At 49.7% G+C, this 14,128-nt stretch overlaps 1 protein-coding gene across 1 annotated transcript in view; it reads right to left on the bottom strand.

Annotated features, from left to right (window-relative positions):
- Positions 1-14,128, bottom strand: part of LOC311129626 (diacylglycerol kinase beta-like) — a gene marked incomplete at its 5' end in the record, with an annotated part of 182,349 nt that overhangs the window by 159,452 nt on the left and 8,769 nt on the right. The window lies entirely within an intron of this gene.

Here is a 14,128-nt window from a genome sequence, read left to right as displayed (position 1 = left end):
GAGACATGGGGTTATATCATAGTGGGGGGGTAAGAAGGAGACATGGGGTTATATCATAGTGGGGGGTAAGAAGGAGACATGGGGTTATATCATAGTGGGGGGGTAAGAAGGAGACATGGGGTTATATCATAGTGGGGGGGTAAGAAGGAGGCATGGGGTTACATCATAGTGGGGGGTAAGAAGGAGACATGGGGTTATATCATAGTGGGGGGGTAAGAAGGAGACATGGGGCTACATCATAGTGGGGGGTAAGAAGGAGACATGGGGTTACATCATAGTGGGGGGGTAAGAAGGAAGCATGGGGTTACATCATAGTGGGGGGGTAAGAAGGAGACATGTGGTTACATCATAGTGGGGGGTAAGAAGGAGACATGGGGTTATATCATAGTGGGGGGGTAAGAAGGAGACATGGGGTTATATCATAGTGGGGGGGGGGTAAGAAGGAGACATGGGGTTATATCATAGTGGGGGGGTAAGAAGGAGACATGGGGTTACATCATAGTGGGGGGGTAAGAAGGAGGCATGGGGTTACATCATAGTGGGGGGGTAAGAAGGAGACATGGGGTTACATCATAGTGGGGGGGTAAGAAGGAGACATGGGGCTACATCATAGTGGGGGGGTAAGAAGGAGACATGGATTTATTTCACATTGGGGGGTAAGAAGGAGACATGGGGTTACATCATAGTGGGGGGGTAAGAAGGAGGCATGGGGTTACATCATAGTGGGGGGGTAAGAAGGAGGCATGGGGTTACATCATAGTGGGGGGGTAAGAAGGAGACATGGTGTTATATCATAGTGGGGGGGTAAGAAGGAGACATGGGTTTATATCATAGTGGGGGGGGGGGTAAGAAGGAGACATGGGGTTACATCATAGTGGGGGGTAAGAAGGAGACATGGGGTTATATCATAGTGGGGGGTGGGGTAAGAAGGAGACATGGGGTTACATCATAGTGGGGGGGTAAGAAGGAGACATGGGGTTATATCATAGTGGGGGGGGGGTAAGAAGGAGACATGGGGTTACATCATAGTGGGGGGTAAGAAGGAGACATGGGGTTATATCATAGTGGGGGGGTAAGAAGGAGACATGGGGTTATATCATAGTGGGGGGGGTAAGAAGGAGACATGGGGTTACATCATAGTGGGGGGGGTAAGAAGGAGGAATGGGGTTACATCATAGTGGGGGGTAAGAAGGAGTAATGGGGTTATATCATAGTGGGGGGGTAAGAAGGAGACATGGGGTTACATCATAGTGGGGGGTAAGAAGGAGTAATGGGGTTATATCATAGTGGGGGGGTAAGAAGGAGACATGGGGTTATATCATAGTGGGGGGTGGGGTAAGAAGGAGACATGGGGTTACATCATAGTGGGGGGTAAGAAGGAGACATGGGGTTACATCATAGTGGGGGGGTAAGAAGGAGACATGGGGTTATATCATAGTGGGGGGGGGGGTAAGAAGGAGACATGGGGTTATATCATAGTGGGGGGTAAGAAGGAGACATGGGGTTATATCATAGTGGGGGGGTAAGAAGGAGACATGGGGTTATATCATAGTGGGGGGGTAAGAAGGAGACATGGGGTTACATCATAGTGGGGGGGTAAGAAGGAGACATGGGGTTACATCATAGCGGGGGGGTAAGAAGGAGACATGGGGTTACATCATAGTGGGGGGGGTAAGAAGGAGACATGGGGTTACATCATAGCGGGGGGGTAAGAAGGAGACATGGGGTTATATCATAGTGGGGGGGGGGGGGGGGTAAGAAGGAGACATGGGGTTACATCATAGTGGGGGGGTAAGAAGGAGACAATGGGTTACATCATAGTGGGGGGTAAGAAGGAGACATGGGGTTACATCATAGTGGGGGGGTAAGAAGGAGACATGGGGTTGCATCATAGTGGGGGGGTAAGAAGGAAGCATGGGGTTACATCATTGTGGGGGGGTAAGAAGGAGACATGTGGTTACATCATAGTGGGGGGGGGTAAGAAGGAGCCATGGGGTTATATCATAGTGGGGGGGGGGGTAAGAAGGAGACATGGGGTTATATCATAGTGGGGGGGTAAGAAGGAGACATGGGGTTATATCATAGTGGGGGGTAAGAAGGAGACATGGGGTTATATCATAGTGGGGGGGTAAGAAGGAGACATGGGGTTATATCATAGTGGGGGGGTAAGAAGGAGGCATGGGGTTACATCATAGTGGGGGGTAAGAAGGAGACATGGGGTTATATCATAGTGGGGGGGTAAGAAGGAGACATGGGGTTATATCATAGTGGGGGGGGGGTAAGAAGGAGACATGGGGTTATATCATAGTGGGGGGGTAAGAAGGAGACATGGGGTTACATCATAGTGGGGGGGTAAGAAGGAGGCATGGGGTTACATCATAGTGGGGGGTAAGAAGGAGACATGGGGTTATATCATAGTGGGGGGGTAAGAAGGAGACATGGGGTTATATCATAGTGGGGGGGGGGTAAGAAGGAGACATGGGGTTATATCATAGTGGGGGGGTAAGAAGGAGACATGGGGTTACATCATAGTGGGGGGGTAAGAAGGAGGCATGGGGTTACATCATAGTGGGGGGGTAAGAAGGAGACATGGGGTTACATCATAGTGGGGGGGTAAGAAGGAGACATGGGGCTACATCATAGTGGGGGGGTAAGAAGGAGACATGGATTTATTTCACATTGGGGGGTAAGAAGGAGACATGGGGTTACATCATAGTGGGGGGGGTAAGAAGGAGGCATGGGGTTACATCATAGTGGGGGGGTAAGAAGGAGGCATGGGGTTACATCATAGTGGGGGGGTAAGAAGGAGACATGGTGTTATATCATAGTGGGGGGGTAAGAAGGAGACATGGGTTTATATCATAGTGGGGGGGGGGGTAAGAAGGAGACATGGGGTTACATCATAGTGGGGGGTAAGAAGGAGACATGGGGTTATATCATAGTGGGGGGTGGGGTAAGAAGGAGACATGGGGTTACATCATAGTGGGGGGGTAAGAAGGAGACATGGGGTTATATCATAGTGGGGGGGGGTAAGAAGGAGACATGGGGTTACATCATAGTGGGGGGTAAGAAGGAGACATGGGGTTATATCATAGTGGGGGGGTAAGAAGGAGACATGGGGTTATATCATAGTGGGGCGGGTAAGAAGGAGACATGGGGTTACATCATAGTGGGGGGGGGTAAGAAGGAGGAATGGGGTTACATCATAGTGGGGGGTAAGAAGGAGTAATGGGGTTATATCATAGTGGGGGGGTAAGAAGGAGACATGGGGTTACATCATAGTGGGGGGTAAGAAGGAGTAATGGGGTTATATCATAGTGGGGGGGTAAGAAGGAGACATGGGGTTATATCATAGTGGGGGGTGGGGTAAGAAGGAGACATGGGGTTACATCATAGTGGGGGGTAAGAAGGAGACATGGGGTTACATCATAGTGGGGGGGTAAGAAGGAGACATGGGGTTATATCATAGTGGGGGGGGGGTAAGAAGGAGACATGGGGTTATATCATAGTGGGGGGTAAGAAGGAGACATGGGGTTATATCATAGTGGGGGGGTAAGAAGGAGACATGGGGTTATATCATAGTGGGGGGGTAAGAAGGAGACATGGGGTTACATCATAGTGGGGGGGTAAGAAGGAGACATGGGGTTACATCATAGCGGGGGGGTAAGAAGGAGACATGGGGTTACATCATAGTGGGGGGGGGTAAGAAGGAGACATGGGGTTACATCATAGCGGGGGGGTAAGAAGGAGACATGGGGTTATATCATAGTGGGGGGGGGGGGGGGGGTAAGAAGGAGACATGGGGTTACATCATAGTGGGGGGGTAAGAAGGAGACAATGGGTTACATCATAGTGGGGGGTAAGAAGGAGACATGGGGTTATATCATAGTGGGGGGGTAAAAAGGAGACATGGGGTTACATCATAGTGGGGGGGGTAAGAAGGAGACAAGGGGTTATATCATAGTGGGGGGGGTAAGAAGGATACATGGGGCTACATCATAGTGGGGGGGGGGTAAGAAGGAGACATGGTGTTATATCATAGTGGGGGGGGGGGGTAAGAAGGAGACATGGGGTTACATCATAGTGGGGGGGGGGGGTAAGAAGGAGACATGGTGTTATATCATAGTGGGGGGGTAAGAAGGAGACATGGGGTTACATCATAGTGGGGGGGTAAGAAGGAGACATGGGGTTATATCATAGTGGGGGGGTAAGAAGGAGACATGGGGTTACATCATAGTGGGGGGGTAAGAAGGAGACATGGGGTTATATCATAGTGGGGGGGGTAAGAAGGAGACATGGGGTTATATCATAGTGGGGGGTATGAGGGAGACATGGGGTTATATCATAGTGGGGGGGTAAGAAGGAGACATGGGGTTATATCATAGTGGTGGGGTAAGAAGGAGACATGGGGTTATATCATAGTGGGGGGGTAAGAAGGAGAAATGGGGTTACATCATAGTGGGGGGGTAAGATGGAGACATGGGGTTATATCATAGTGGGGGGGGTAAGAAGGAGGCATGGGGTTACATCATAGTGGGGGGTAAGAAGGAGACATGGGGTTATATCATAGTGGGGGGGTAAGAAGGAGGCATGGGGTTACATCATAGTGGGGGGGTAAGAAGGAGACATGGGGTTACATCATAGTGGGGGGGTAAGAAGGAGACATGGGGTTACATCATAGTGGGGGGGTAAGAAGGAGACATGGGGTTATTTCATAGTGGGGGGGTAAGAAGGAGACATGGGGTTATATCATAGTGGGGGGGTAAGAAGGAGACATGGGGTTATATCATAGTGTGGGGGGGTAAGAAGGAGGCATGGGGTTACATCATAGTGGGGGGTAAGAAGGAGACAAGGGGTTACATCATAGTGGGGGGGTAAGAAGGAGGCATGGGGTTACATCATAGTGGGGGGGTAAGAAGGAGACATGGTGTTATTTCATAGTGGGGGGGGTAAGAAGGAGACATGGGGTTATATCATAGTGGGGGGGGGGAAGAAGGAGACATGGGGTTACATCATAGTCGGGGGGGTAAGAAGGAGACATGGGGTGATATCATAGTGGGGGGGTTAGAAGGAGGCATGGGGTTACATCATAGTGGGGGGGTAAGAAGGAGACATGGGGCTACATCATATTGGGGGGGGTAAGAAGGAGACATGGGGCTACATCATAGTGGGGGTTAAGAAGGAGACACGGGGTTATATCATAGTGGGGGGGGGGGTAAGAAGGAGACATGGGGTTATATCATAGTGGGGGGGTAAGAAGGAGACATGGGGTTACATCATAGTGGGGGGGGGTACGAAGGAGACATGGGGTTATATCATAGTGGGGAGGGGGTAAGAAGGAGACATGGGGTTATATCATAGTGGGGGGGTAAGAAGGAGACATGGGGTTATATCATAGTGGGGGGGTAAGAAGGAGACATGGGGTTATATCATAGTGGGGGGGGGGGGGGTAAGAAGGAGACATGGGGTTACATCATAGTGGGGGGTAAGAAGGAGACATGGGGTTACATCATAGTGGGGAGGGGGTAAGAAGGAGACAAGGGGTTATATCATAGTGGGGGTTAAGAAGGAGACATGGGGTTATATCATAGTGGGGGGGGGGGTAAGAAGGAGACATGGGGTTATATCATAGTGGGGGTTAAGAAGGAGACATGGGGTTATATCATAGTGGGGGGGGTAAGAAGGAGACATGGGGTTATATCATAGTGGGGGGGTAAGAAGGAGACATGGTGTTACATCATAGTGGGGGGGTAAGAAGGAGACATGGGGTTACATCATAGTGGGGGGGGGGTAAGAAGGAGACATGGGGTTACATCATAGTGGGGGGGGTAAGAAGGAGACATGGGGTTACATCATAGTGGGGGGGGTAAGAAGGAGACATGGGGTTACATCATAGTGGGGGGGTAAGAAGGAGACATGGGGTTACATCATAGTGGGGGGGGGTAAGAAGGAGACATGGGGTTACATCATAGCGGGGGGGTAAGAAGGAGACATGGGGTTATATCATAGTGGGGGGGTAAGAAGAAGACATGGGGTTATATCATAGTGGGGGGGTAAGAAGGAGACATGGGGTTATATCATAGTGGGGAGGGTGTAAGAAGGAGACATGGGGTTACATCATAGTGGGGGGGGGGTAAGAAGGAGACATGGGGTTATATCATAGTGGGGGGGGGGGTAAGAAGGAGACATGGGGTTATATCATAGTGGGGGGGTAAGAAGGAGACATGGGGTTATATCATAGTGGGGGGGTAAGAAGGAGACAAGGGGTTATATCACAGTGGGGGTTAAGAAGGAGACATGGGTTATATCATAGTGGGGGGGGGGGTAAGAAGGAGACATGGGGTTATATCATAGTGGGGGGGGGGTAAGAAGGAGACATGGGGTTATATCATAGTGGGGGGGGGGGGGGGTAAGAAGGAGACATGGGGTTATATCATAGTGGGGGGGGGTAAGAAGGAGACATGGGGTTATATCATAGTGGGGGGGTAAGAAGGAGACATGGGGTTATATCATAGTGGGGGGGGTAAGAAGGAGACAAGGGGTTATATCATAGTGGGGGTTAAGAAGGAGACATGGGGTTATATCATAGTGGGGGGGTAAGAAGGAGACAATGGGTTACATCATAGTGGGGGGGTAAGAAGGAGACAATGGGTTACATCATAGTGGGGGGTAAGAAGGAGACATGGGGCTACATCATAGTGGGGGGGGGTAAGAAGGAGACATGGGGTTACATCATAGTGGGGGGGTAAGAAGGAGACATGAGTTACATCATAGTGGGGGGGGTAAGAAGGAGACATGGGGTTACATCATAGCGGGGGGGTAAGAAGGAGACATGGGGTTATATCATAGTGGGGGGGTAAGAAGAAGACATGGGGTTATATCATAGTGGGGGGGTAAGAAGGAGACATGGGGTTATATCATAGTGGGGAGGGTGTAAGAAGGAGACATGGGGTTACATCATAGTGGGGGGGGGGTAAGAAGGAGACATGGGGTTATATCATAGTGGGGGGGGGGGGTAAGAAGGAGACATGGGGTTATATCATAGTGGGGGGGTAAGAAGGAGACATGGGGTTATATCATAGTGGGGGGGTAAGAAGGAGACAAGGGGTTATATCACAGTGGGGGTTAAGAAGGAGACATGGGTTATATCATAGTGGGGGGGGGGGTAAGAAGGAGACATGGGGTTATATCATAGTGGGGGGGGGGTAAGAAGGAGACATGGGGTTATATCATAGTGGGGGGGGGGGGTAAGAAGGAGACATGGGGTTATATCATAGTGGGGGGGGGTAAGAAGGAGACATGGGGTTATATCATAGTGGGGGGGTAAGAAGGAGACATGGGGTTATATCATAGTGGGGGGGGTAAGAAGGAGACAAGGGGTTATATCATAGTGGGGGTTAAGAAGGAGACATGGGGTTATATCATAGTGGGGGGGTAAGAAGGAGACAATGGGTTACATCATAGTGGGGGGGTAAGAAGGAGACAATGGGTTACATCATAGTGGGGGGTAAGAAGGAGACATGGGGCTACATCATAGTGGGGGGGTAAGAAGGAGACATGGGGTTATATCATAGTGTGGGGGGGGGTAAGAAGGAGACATGGGGTTACATCATAGTGGGGGGGGGGGGGGGTAAGAAGGAGACATGGGGTTATATCATAGTGGGGGGGGGGGGGGGTAAGAAGGAGACATGGGGCTACATCATAGTGGGGGGGGTAAGAAGGAGACATGGTGTTATATCATAGTGGGGGGGGGGGTAAGAAGGAGACAAGGGGTTATATCATAGTGGGGGGGGTAAGAAGGAGACATGGTGTTATATCATAGTGGGGGGGGGGGGGGGTAAGAAGGAGACATGGGGTTACATCATAGTGGGGGGTAAGAAGGAGACATGGGGTTACATCATAGTGGGGAGGGGGTAAGAAGGAGACAAGGGGTTATATCATAGTGGGGGTTAAGAAGGAGACATGGGGTTATATCATAGTGGGGGGGGGGGTAAGAAGGAGACATGGGGTTATATCATAGTGGGGGTTAAGAAGGAGACATGGGGTTATATCATAGTGGGGGGGGTAAGAAGGAGACATGGGGTTATATCATAGTGGGGGGGTAAGAAGGAGACATGGTGTTACATCATAGTGGGGGGGTAAGAAGGAGACATGGGGTTACATCATAGTGGGGGGGGGGTAAGAAGGAGACATGGGGTTACATCATAGTGGGGGGGGTAAGAAGGAGACATGGGGTTACATCATAGTGGGGGGGGTAAGAAGGAGACATGGGGTTACATCATAGTGGGGGGGTAAGAAGGAGACATGGGGTTACATCATAGTGGGGGGGGGTAAGAAGGAGACATGGGGTTACATCATAGCGGGGGGGTAAGAAGGAGACATGGGGTTATATCATAGTGGGGGGGTAAGAAGAAGACATGGGGTTATATCATAGTGGGGGGGTAAGAAGGAGACATGGGGTTATATCATAGTGGGGAGGGTGTAAGAAGGAGACATGGGGTTACATCATAGTGGGGGGGGGGTAAGAAGGAGACATGGGGTTATATCATAGTGGGGGGGGGGGTAAGAAGGAGACATGGGGTTATATCATAGTGGGGGGGTAAGAAGGAGACATGGGGTTATATCATAGTGGGGGGGTAAGAAGGAGACAAGGGGTTATATCACAGTGGGGGTTAAGAAGGAGACATGGGTTATATCATAGTGGGGGGGGGGGTAAGAAGGAGACATGGGGTTATATCATAGTGGGGGGGGGGGTAAGAAGGAGACATGGGGTTATATCATAGTGGGGGGGGGGGGGGGGTAAGAAGGAGACATGGGGTTATATCATAGTGGGGGGGGGTAAGAAGGAGACATGGGGTTATATCATAGTGGGGGGGTAAGAAGGAGACATGGGGTTATATCATAGTGGGGGGGGTAAGAAGGAGACAAGGGGTTATATCATAGTGGGGGTTAAGAAGGAGACATGGGGTTATATCATAGTGGGGGGGTAAGAAGGAGACAATGGGTTACATCATAGTGGGGGGGTAAGAAGGAGACAATGGGTTACATCATAGTGGGGGGTAAGAAGGAGACATGGGGCTACATCATAGTGGGGGGGGGTAAGAAGGAGACATGGGGTTACATCATAGTGGGGGGGTAAGAAGGAGACATGAGTTACATCATAGTGGGGGGGGTAAGAAGGAGACATGGGGTTACATCATAGCGGGGGGGTAAGAAGGAGACATGGGGTTATATCATAGTGGGGGGGTAAGAAGAAGACATGGGGTTATATCATAGTGGGGGGGTAAGAAGGAGACATGGGGTTATATCATAGTGGGGAGGGTGTAAGAAGGAGACATGGGGTTACATCATAGTGGGGGGGGGGTAAGAAGGAGACATGGGGTTATATCATAGTGGGGGGGGGGGGTAAGAAGGAGACATGGGGTTATATCATAGTGGGGGGGTAAGAAGGAGACATGGGGTTATATCATAGTGGGGGGGTAAGAAGGAGACAAGGGGTTATATCACAGTGGGGGTTAAGAAGGAGACATGGGTTATATCATAGTGGGGGGGGGGGTAAGAAGGAGACATGGGGTTATATCATAGTGGGGGGGGGGTAAGAAGGAGACATGGGGTTATATCATAGTGGGGGGGGGGGGTAAGAAGGAGACATGGGGTTATATCATAGTGGGGGGGGGTAAGAAGGAGACATGGGGTTATATCATAGTGGGGGGGTAAGAAGGAGACATGGGGTTATATCATAGTGGGGGGGGTAAGAAGGAGACAAGGGGTTATATCATAGTGGGGGTTAAGAAGGAGACATGGGGTTATATCATAGTGGGGGGGTAAGAAGGAGACAATGGGTTACATCATAGTGGGGGGGTAAGAAGGAGACAATGGGTTACATCATAGTGGGGGGTAAGAAGGAGACATGGGGCTACATCATAGTGGGGGGGTAAGAAGGAGACATGGGGTTATATCATAGTGTGGGGGGGGGTAAGAAGGAGACATGGGGTTACATCATAGTGGGGGGGGGGGGGGGGTAAGAAGGAGACATGGGGTTATATCATAGTGGGGGGGGGGGGGGGGTAAGAAGGAGACATGGGGCTACATCATAGTGGGGGGGGTAAGAAGGAGACATGGTGTTATATCATAGTGGGGGGGGGGGGTAAGAAGGAGACAAGGGGTTATATCATAGTGGGGGGGGTAAGAAGGAGACATGGTGTTATATCATAGTGGGGGGGGGGGGGTAAGAAGGAGACATGGGGTTACATCATAGTGGGGGGGTAAGAAGGAGACATGGGGTTATATCATAGTGGGGGGGTAAGAAGGAGACATGGTGTTACATCATAGTGGGGGGGTAAGAAGGAGACATGGGGTTACATCATAGTGGGGGGGGGGTAAGAAGGAGACATGGGGTTACATCATAGTGGGGGGGGTAAGAAGGAGACATGGGGTTACATCATAGTGGGGGGGGGTAAGAAGGAGACATGGGGTTACATCATAGTGGGGGGGTAAGAAGGAGACATGGGGTTACATCATAGTGGGGGGGGTAAGAAGGAGACATGGGGTTACATCATAGCGGGGGGGTAAGAAGGAGACATGGGTTTATATCATATTGGGGGGGTAAGAAGAAGACATGGGGTTATATCATAGTGGGGGGGTAAGAAGGAGACATGGGGTTATATCATAGTGGGGAGGGTGTAAGAAGGAGACATGGGGTTACATCATAGTGGGGGGGGGGTAAGAAGGAGACATGGGGTTATATCATAGTGGGGGGGGGGGGTAAGAAGGAGACATGGGGTTATATCATAGTGGGGGGGTAAGAAGGAGACATGGGGTTATATCATAGTGGGGGGGTAAGAAGGAGACAAGGGGTTATATCACAGTGGGGGTTAAGAAGGAGACATGGGTTATATCATAGTGGGGGGGGGGGTAAGAAGGAGACATGGGGTTATATCATAGTGGGGGGGGGGGGTAAGAAGGAGACATGGGGTTATATCATAGTGGGGGGGGGGGGTAAGAAGGAGACATGGGGTTATATCATAGTGGGGGGGGGTAAGAAGGAGACATGGGGTTATATCATAGTGGGGGGGTAAGAAGGAGACATGGGGTTATATCATAGTGGGGGGGTAAGAAGGAGACAAGGGGTTATATCATAGTGTGGGTTAAGAAGGAGACATGGGGTTATATCATAGTGGGGGGGTAAGAAGGAGACAATGGGTTACATCATAGTGGGGGGGTAAGAAGGAGACAATGGGTTACATCATAGTGGGGGGTAAGAAGGAGACATGGGGCTACATCATAGTGGGGGGGTAAGAAGGAGACATGGGGTTATATCATAGTGTGGGGGGGGGTAAGAAGGAGACATGGGGTTACATCATAGTGGGGGGGGGGGGTAAGAAGGAGACATGGGGTTATATCATAGTGGGGGGGGGGGGGGGGTAAGAAGGAGACATGGGGTTACATCATAGTGGGGGGGGTAAGAAGGAGACATGGTGTTATATCATAGTGGGGGGGGGGGGGGTAAGAAGGAGACAAGGGGTTATATCATAGTGGGGGGGGTAAGAAGGAGACATGGTGTTATATCATAGTGGGGGGGGGGGGGGGGTAAGAAGGAGACATGGGGTTACATCATAGTGGGGGGGTAAGAAGGAGACATGGGGTTATATCATAGTGGGGGGGTAAGAAGGAGACATGGGGTTAGCAGCTGTAGTAAGGGGTATGGCAGCGGTTAGGGTTAATAAAAGGGGATGCCACACCATTCTTACTGCCCGAGGCTCTTTTGAAAGGTAGTCCTCATTCCCTCAACACACACACATGCACGCAAACATACAATCTCAGAACTTTTTACTAACAATATCTGCCACAGTTCACACCAAAAATGTATGAAACTAATTAACTTGCATGTGCTATGCATTAATCATTCAAGACGCAAACGTCAAACATTCTATGCTGTGCCTTTGGCAAGTTTTTGAACATAATGCATCTATTCAGGTTACCTAGCAACCCTTTCTATCAATGCACTACCCATCTTAATAGCAACTCTGTATTGTATGATTGCTGGACCTCATAGCAGTACAGTGTCATACTGATCCTCCCTTGGCTCTGTGCTGTGGATCTAACCCTGAGAAAGAGAGTGAGAGAGAGAGAGAGAGAGAGAGAGAGAGAGAGAGAGAGAGAGAGAGAGAGAGAGAGAGAGAGAGAGAGAGAGAGAGAGAGAGAGAGAGAGAGAGAGAGAGAGAGAGAGAGAGAGAGAGAGAGAGATAGAGAGAGAGTATATATACAACACTGTATATATACATAATATGACATTTGAAATGTCTTTATTCTTTTGGAACTTCTGAGTGTAATGTTTACTGTCAATATTTATTTCACTTTTGTTTACTATCTACTTCACTTGCTTTGGCAATGTTAACATACGTTTCCCATGCCAATAAAGCCCTTAAATTGAATTGAATTGAATTGAGAGAGAGAGAGAGAGAGAGAGAGAGAGAGAGAGAGAGAGAGAGAGAGAGAGAGAGAGAGAGAGAGGAGAGAGCACAGTGGGCTGGCAGGCCAGACCTGCGGAACCATCATTCATTTTACTCTTCCTCTCTTCTCCTTATTTGGTGAAGCTACCACAAGATTCCCTTAATTTACTTTACAGCAGATTTAGAGAAAAATGCACACATTCCAAAAACGAATCCCAAAAAACAAATAAGATGGAGTCATAAGGTCATATTTTGAGAATGACATGCTCGTCTGCAATAAGAGCATCCACAAGGATTTGATAGGCATTTCTGGAATGTCTCCATCACGCTGTCTCCATCTCCCTGTTAGCATTGATGGCCTTGAGAAATCAATAAAAACCATTGTAAGACCCATGCCAACACAACAAGAGGGCACATGCAGTCATGACAGAGAGAGGTTATGATGGGGGTAAAAGGTCAGGATGAGGGTAAAGGTTATGATGGTGGTAAAAGGTCAGGTTTTACTATCTGGTCAGGCCTTACTATCTGAGCCAAGAAAGCCATGAGAAATATAAAAGAAACGGCAGAATGTTGCATAAAAAACTCCACTTTATCTAGTACAGAAGACCTCTCACCGGAGCACAAGGCAAACCACCACACTACACCACGACAACACAGCAAACCCTGGCTCCCAACCCTGCCTGTGTTCTGAATACATATTAAACCCTGGCTCCCAACCCTGCTTGTGTTCTGAATACATATTACATCCTGGCTCCCAACCCTGCCTGTTCTGAATACATATTAAATCCTGGCTCCCAACCCTGCCTGTTCTGAATACATATTAAATCTTGGCTCCCAACCCTGCCTGTTCTGAATACATATTAAATCCTGGCTCCCAACCCTGCCTGTTCTGAATATATATTAAATCCTGGCTCCCAATCCTGCCTGTTCTGAATACATATTAAATCCTGGCTCCCAACCCTGCCTCTTCTGAATACATATTAAATCCTGGCTCCCAACCCTGCCTGTTCTGAATACATATTAAATCCTGGCTCCCAACCCTGCCTGTTCTGAATACATATTAAATCCTGGCTCCCAACCCTGCCTGTTCTGAATACATATTAAATCCTGGCTCCCAACCCTGCCTGTTCTGAATACATATTAAATCCTGGCTCCCAACCCTGCCTGTTCTGAATACATATTAAATCCTGGCTCCAACCCTGCCTGTGTTCTGAATACATATTAAACCCTGGCTCCCAACCCTGCCTGTCAATATATAAAAGGAACTTTTGTTCTTGTCACTCCTGGGGTCCTCGGTCACTAAAGTGACATACATACTCAGGGACGACAGTCTCACAGCCAGATGAGCTCAACAGAATGACCCAGTCATAATTAGACCATCTGATTGATGTTCCCTCCGTCAGCGCCTCCTGTGTAAAGTGTGTGTATGTGTGTGTGGGAAACACCTCCACCCTTTAATTTACAGCCCCCTGTCCGCCTTATCGCTCATCTGTCACAAAGAAATACAGTCGGAGGCGATTGGAGGCAACGCCACTGATGGTTTGTCACCAGCGTTTAGGGCAGCTTCCAGAACAGGCAAGGATTGATGAGTCACCAAGAGCACGACTAATGGATTACACGAGCACAAGAGTTACCTCGCTCCTTGCCACACAATGCAGAGAATACCACCAGCCCTT

The sequence above is a fragment of the Coregonus lavaretus genome, assembly GCF_964263955.1.
Source record: "Coregonus lavaretus genome assembly, chromosome: 5".
NCBI classification, from domain to species: Eukaryota; Metazoa; Chordata; class Actinopteri; order Salmoniformes; family Salmonidae; genus Coregonus; species Coregonus lavaretus.
Note: the sequence above shows the minus strand (reverse complement) of the source record. Positions and strands in the feature narration are given on the sequence as shown.